Here is a 7,405-nt window from a genome sequence, read left to right as displayed (position 1 = left end):
GAGTTGCTGCTGCAGTTGCTGCAGGTGCTGCAGGCGCACTGACTGACGTCAATAAAGCAGCTCCATTTGCATAAACCATCTTTCCAGATGTCCAATTGATAGCGCACTTCCAGCTGCAGCCATACCCCGAGTGCTGTATGTAAATTTAATTAAAAAGGATTTCATACTCTTTTATTATGCACGCAATCTGTCTCTCCCTCTATCCCTCTCTCACTCTCACTTTCTCTCTCTTGCTATCGCACCCTAGGCTCTCAGCAATTTAGTTTAATTTCAGAGAGTTTCAATAATAGCCCAGGGCAGTGTCTAAGCAAACAGTTGGCCAAATATTTGGGCCAATGCCAGAGCTGGCAAACAAAGACCAAAACAGATGCAGTCTAATGTGTAGGCAGGCAGTAAATTTATAAAACAAATATATATATATATATATATATATGTGTGTGTGTGTGCCCAGTATTTGAATGCCATGCAACATTTAAATATTTCATAAAATATAAATATTGCGACAAGTTTGTCTTACACTTGCTGGCAGCAAACTTCGAGAGGACTCACTCGATACGAGTCCTGCAGCAGGCAGACAATTAAAAAACTTCAAGCCGAAGCTGAAGCTGCAGCTGAAGCTGAGTCGGAAAGAGTAACTGCAGCAGAGATATAATAGAATTGCAGTCTTGACATTTAATGCTATATAATTGCAGTTTATTTTTGCAAACTCACAAATTCACAAATTCACTTGAGAATATTTATTTAGGCCATTGTTTTTACAGGTAAATCAAATACAACAAGAAACTGTTGGCCTCTAATATGCGGTTGTCTTAAAGTAATTCGAATTCCCCATTTCCCTACCCAGCCAGCGAAATGTTCAATAAATTGATTTTCTTTTGAATCATTTTGAAGTTTTTTTAAGTAGTAAAATTTTGTTCTAGTCCCCAGTCCAGTCTCACTCAGCTATAAATAAATAAGGTTAAAATAACTGAATTTTCATATATTAAAATTTTTTTTTATTATATTTTTAAATGGTTTAACTCAGCTCATAATAGATTACATCACTTAATGAAATCTTTTTTTTACATTTATTTTTACTATATATTGAAATTTGTTTCACACGTTTCGAATTACAAAGTTTCAATGTAAACATTTGTATTTTTATATTTAAATTGTTTTACTATAACTCTCAATTTTATTGACCTCATTTCAATTAAAAGATTTAATATGTGTATTTAAATTGTAATTTTCAATTGTTGCACTCAGTTGGAATTGAATAATATCATGTATAATTAATAAATAATTTCATATAAATAATTTATTTTACCACAAATTTAAATGATTTTTTTTTTATGTCTGTTATGCATTTTAATTGTACATTAAAATGATTTTCCTCAGTTATAATTAAAATATTGTCAATATTTGTTCACTTATTAATTATCTGTATATTTAAATTGTATAAATTATATCAAGTATGCTTTATCAAGTTCCACTATAGAGTAGATCTTCACTGATTTCTCTTACGACTCCGAAACTGTATTCTCATTGAGTACAAATATTATAGAGTATCCTTGCTGGCCAGCCGATATTCATTTGCAACAGTCGGAATATTGGATACGAAATGTTTTGCAGTTGATATTCGTGTGGTCAACGATTTAGTTTATTGTTGCGGACAGACAGATACAGTGAACAGAGTACCAATTGCAGCAGCATACCCCATGCTGCCATGTGTTTACTTTCCAGTCTCTCCATGCTTCAAGCGGACGACACTCAAGTGTCAGCAATGTTTTCACAAAGTTGGGCAGTTGATAAAAAGTTGGGCTCCTTGCAATGCTCTGTTTGTGCGCGAGCGTTGAAGCATGTGCCCTGATTGAATCCTTGAGTTTTGACCTGCTTACCCCTACACATGCACACACACATACATATCTATGTATATGTTCGATGTGAGCGTGTGAGTTTGTGTGCCATGCATTCGCCCCTGAGCCATTTGCCTAAGATCTTTGCATTTCCAATTGCCACGACGCGCGCTGAGTGGCTAAGCAAATACCACGAAGTGCCAAAATGAGTTGAGACAATCGGACAGGGGGGGGCCAAAGTGATGCGAGGCGCCGACTGATTAAAGGTGTGCAACATGTTTCGATTTGAAATTTAAAACAGCTTTCTGTGCCCATTGCCAATCAAATGCTGAAGTTGCGGAAATTGTGGCTGGCTTTTGTTGTTGCTGATTTAAGCTCTTGATTGGGTTGCTTTGTGTGCCAATGAAAGCCATTCAGACTCACACACACACACACACACACACGCCCACACACATGCACAGTACACAGTAACGGTACAGCAGGTTATCATAAATACGGCTTGGGCGCCATCCCGTTGGGGAGTCTCTGAGCATTAGAGGGCCATTTGTGGCAGGGCACGCTCTAAGTGAGTTGTGGCCAAGTGTTGAGCGTTACGTGGCTAAATCAAACAGACACCCACACGCAGCATATTCACAATATATTGTATATACATATATATTCACACTTACATTGGTTAAAGCACTTGACTTGAAGCTTTGGTTGATTTAGGATGCGTTGATTTTAAAGGCAGCCGCTGCTGTTAGTTTCTGTTCACGATGGCCACTTCAGATATGTATGTATGTGTATGTGTGTATATAGAGATGCACAACAATAGCACATATATGTGGCATATACATACATAAATAGCCCAAAATAACGCTACTTGTATTTGAGCTGCACGATGGAAACTATTTGTAGACGAGAGGATAATACTCTTCAAATGGCTTACTTTCATGTGAGTGGGCGAAGATTCGCACAATCCCATTGAAATGTAAAGTTTTCCTTTAATTATGCCAATTCCATTGAAATGTGCTTCAGTGTCTTTCCATGTGCAAGAGCTGAAGTGAGAAATAACTGTTAAACTGGATACTGAGTGTGATAGTGACTTGTATATGTGTGTGTGTGTTTATGTGTCTGACTTTAAGAGTGACCGACTTGGGCATTTCAATATATACAAATATGAATATTTATATACATGTGTACATAATTGAATTTACAGAGATTCTGATCCGCTGCAAGAGGCGATTCGCATTGCCTCTGCGACTGCGAGGTGAAAACTTAAATCCATCTTTTATTGAGAGACATGATTTGTAAAACGCACAATAAAAGTTGCCATTGAAATGAGATCTATATGAGATCCTATATCTGTTACCCTCACCGACTAGCTCTCAGGCCTTCTCAGAGCCTGGCCCTGGCACACGCTAGGCAAATCCCGTCGACTGTTTTTTAATGTCTCCCGTTTGCCTCTGCTTTTGCTGTGCATAATGAAAGCCTTTTGCCGCTGCTCCTTGCTGCCAGCAAGTATACGCTTACCCAGTCACTTGATTGCCCCTTGAAAGCCCTCAAATTAGGCAACAGCAAATTGAAATGAGAGACTGCACAGCATTCTCGTACCTCTACACATTTTGAGGGGGTCTCGTTTGTCATATTACTTTAAGGTAATTAAAATTGATTAATTTTGATAAAAAAAAAAAAAAACCTTTGGTTATTTTTTTCAAAAAAAATCACATTGATATTCCCTTTATTTAATTTTCTATATTTTTTACTAACAATTTGTATTCTCTTAAACATGTTCTCTGCTACCTTTAGAAGCAGCCTCATGCAGCCTTGCATAATTATTAAATTTATTTATTCAAAGGAAAGCTCATACCTTCTTTGAAAGTGAAATTTGCATTGCACCAATACAAATATAAATTTAGAGAGTTGTTCGCCCAAGGATTCAGTTCCACGTCATTTGCACTACGAGGGGCCTCTCAGCTGAAATTCAAAAGAGTTTTGTGTATTCACCTGTCTGCAAAAACAGTTTAGGCCGCTCAATTAGCGCAGCCCGCAGTTGTCGCTCTGCATCTTTTTTTTTTTTTTTGGTAATTTACACAGAGCATTTCTATTCATAATGAGCACACAAAACCGCTGCTCAAAACTAATTAATTAGGCCTTGGCGCAGTGCACACAGAGCGACAATTTGCAATGTGTACTCTATGGCCGATTGCAATTGGCTTAAATGACTTAAAGGCCGAATGATTTAAGGCCAATGTGCAATGCATATGTGCATAGAAGAAATATTTATATAATATACATGCATACATGCACATATACATACATAACATATATGCATGCGACATGAAACAAAAAAATTAAACAAACAAATTGGATATCGATTCGATTGCAATTAATTATATGAAAATTGCGCTAGTTTTGATTTCGGCATATTTATGCTGCGGCAAGTTTTTTCATTGTTTTTGGATTTTTTGTGCTTTTGCCTGCTGAGCTGAGGGCAGCAAAAAATAAAAATAAAAGCAAATTCTATTAGCATAAATGAATTGTAAACAACATGAGAGAATTGTGTATTATTAATGGGCGTGCACTTGGCGGGGGCTCAATGACAATTGGCATGCGCCACACATGGCTGGGTGTGTTTGCCTATGGGCCACGCCCATGTCCTGGCCGCATAAACAGCGCCCGAATTTGTAGTTGTCAGTTTTTCCAGTTGGCCCCAATGATATATTGGGCCGAAAGCAATCGCAACATGCAAATAAACATTACACTGGCCAACACAGTTGCGGCCGTAAATCACACAATAAATAAATTATGTTTCTGGCCGCAGGCCCACTCCCCCACCGGAGCTCCGTGAACTCTGAGAGGCGCAGAGTGCGAACACTGTCCTTCAAACTGTGACTTTGCTGGCGAGTGTGCCGTCTGTCTGTCTGTCTGTCTGTCTGTCAGTGACAGCTCAAAGGCCTCGCAGCAATGTGTTAATGGCAAAATTCGGGAAAATCAAATTTAACGGCAAGCAAAAGCAACAAGTAAACAATTAAAAGGCGTTAGCCATGGCTAACGAATTTTTGGCCGACTGCGCTAATGTTGAAAATTCGCATTTTTTTCAAAATTCACTTAAATTGCCGGCACAAACTTGAAAAGAGAAAAGAAAGGAATAATTCACGGGGTAAAAAAAGGCAAACAGAATGAAACTTTTCATTTTTCGGCAGCTTAAATTGCCAATACGAGCAGACTCCTCCTGCTCCTGCTCCTTCTCCTGCTGTGTGTTGCCTTTAAATGTTTTTATTGTTCCAGCTCTTTGACCAATCGACCTTATCTGCCGCATGCTGTTGTTGTTGTTGTTGTTGTTTTTGAGGCATGCATGGCTGACACGCCCCTGCCTGCAACGCCCCCATCGGCTGCCCGCACAATTAGCAGTTAACATAATTACAGTGTTTGCCGCCAGGTTAATGATGTCCACTTACTAGCGATAAGACCCATTCCCCACTCCCAGTCCCACTCCCATTCCCCCCACTCTCCCTGTTGCCCACATTCTCCTGCACTTATTTATGGGCTTATGAACGGCATCCTCATTACTGTAAGCGGACAGAGGCGAAAGAGCAGCAGAGCCTTTGCTATCAGTTGCTCCCAAATGAGACATAATAATTTCCATTTCTGCTTCGGTTTCACATTCCGATTTTCCTCCTTTTTGGGTCAGCGAGAAGCAAATGCATTTATATATCAAAAGGAAATTAAGCAATTAAAAAATCTCGACTCGTTGATGAGCCAGATGAATGCTGATGGCATGAAAACTGCACACAAATAAAAACTATTTATTGACATATGCATAAGGAAATTGACTTAATGAAATTGATCACGATCATGACGTGGCTCGTCTTGCAGCAGTCGTGTGAGTTTCCGGCGGAAGTCTGCGCTTGGCAGTTGCCGAAACTTCTCACACTTGCAAAACAAATACCAGGGCACTGAAAAGAACTCAGAGCTCAGCTCAGTTCAGGCATATTCCATTTAACGAATTTGCGAAACTCTCTGGCAGGAGTTGGCCAACTTGTCCAATAACTTTCCACTCACTGACAACATGCAACTGCTGCAAAAGTTGAATTAAATTAAAGTCAATTAAAATGTCAATCAGTTAAGCATTAAACGCATAAACACTCTGAAGTTGTATAGGGTCATAGGCAATTGAATTGAATGATTCACTATGGGGCAGTCAATGCTCGTATGGTAATACATCAATCAGTTAATGAATAATCTATATAACTCTTAGCTCTTACTGTTCTGTCTATTGGGCTATAAACATGTTGACAGCATATGGAACAAATCCTGTTTAATGCAAAACGAGTCAACTATGTATATGTATAAGCAGCTTGAGGTCTTCCACACAAGTGCTTTATGCTCAATTTTGTACTGTTCTTTGCTTTTCATCAATTCATACACAGACTCCGTTGGTGTGAGAGAGAGAGAGAGAGAGAGAGAGAGAGAGAGAGGGCGAGCATAGCCTTCTCATAGCTTCAGCTCCATTTGTTCATATTCACAGTGTATTTCGAGTTATTCATAGCACATTAAATGCCAATAACATGATGATGATCAATCAAGGCAACAAGTGAGGAATCAATCATCATTTATATCTTTAGTCTCTCCATTTCCGCATTGAGTCATCCTCTCTCTCTCTATTAATCTAATAATTCTAACAACTCCATCAGCTTAACAATGATAAGGCCGCACTCTGACTATGGTTCCATCAATTAGTCTGCCAATCTGTCAATCAATCAGTCATCATTTTACTAAACTTACCTTTCTAAACGCACTGCCTGGCAACTGCCTTGTCTAAAGTCAGTCATTCAATCAGCTAATCAGTCAGTCAGTCAGTCAGTTAAAGCAAATGCATTGTACACATTCAATCAGCCAATCAGTCAGTCAATCAGTCCGTCAGTCTGACCGTCAGTCAGTTAGTCCTCTCTGTAATCGTTGCAACATCATAATCCAACCCATTCTAGCTTTTGTTAAGTTTCGAGGACAAACACTTGACATTTACCTGACTCTGACGAGTTGTATGTTTTTTTTTTGTCTCTAGAGGGTTGTCCGGATAAGTTGAGAGTTGAGCATGTAATACATGTAGCTGTCTGTCTGTCTCTCTCTCTCTCTACCTTTCTCTCTCTCTCTCTCTCTCTGGCTATGCTTCAACTGCAGCTGCTGCAGATGCTCAGGAGTTACTGTTTATGCTCTTGAGCTTTTTGAGTTTATAGATATGTGGGCACGCTGCTTGACCCACAAAGGGCAGATTACGTGATTTGTGTGCCGGAAGCACTGCACGCTGACGTCATCAACAACAGCCAGCAGCGAGCAGCAACTGTGATGAGCAGAACGTTGAAAATTTCAAAGGGCATAAAAATTTAAATCACGTCACTTAGAGAGACGCAGCACAAAAGACACACGGCAATAGGGTTTTGTGTGCCGGGCTCAGGCCCGGCTCCGGCTCGGGCTCGGGCTCGGGCTCGGCCAGGAGACTGCGGGGGGTGGCGGGTGCCGCTTGGATTGTGGGCTCGTCGTGTCCGCATCCGGACATAATAGGGCGACATGTAAATAGTTGGCCTGGC

This window comes from Drosophila navojoa, chromosome 2 (genome assembly GCF_054131105.1).
Source record: "Drosophila navojoa isolate 15081-1374.11 chromosome 2, UAZ_NAV_1.0, whole genome shotgun sequence".
Lineage (NCBI taxonomy): Eukaryota > Metazoa > Arthropoda > Insecta > Diptera > Drosophilidae > Drosophila > Drosophila navojoa.
The sequence above is the reverse complement of the archived record's forward strand: the minus strand, read 5'-3'. Positions refer to the sequence as shown.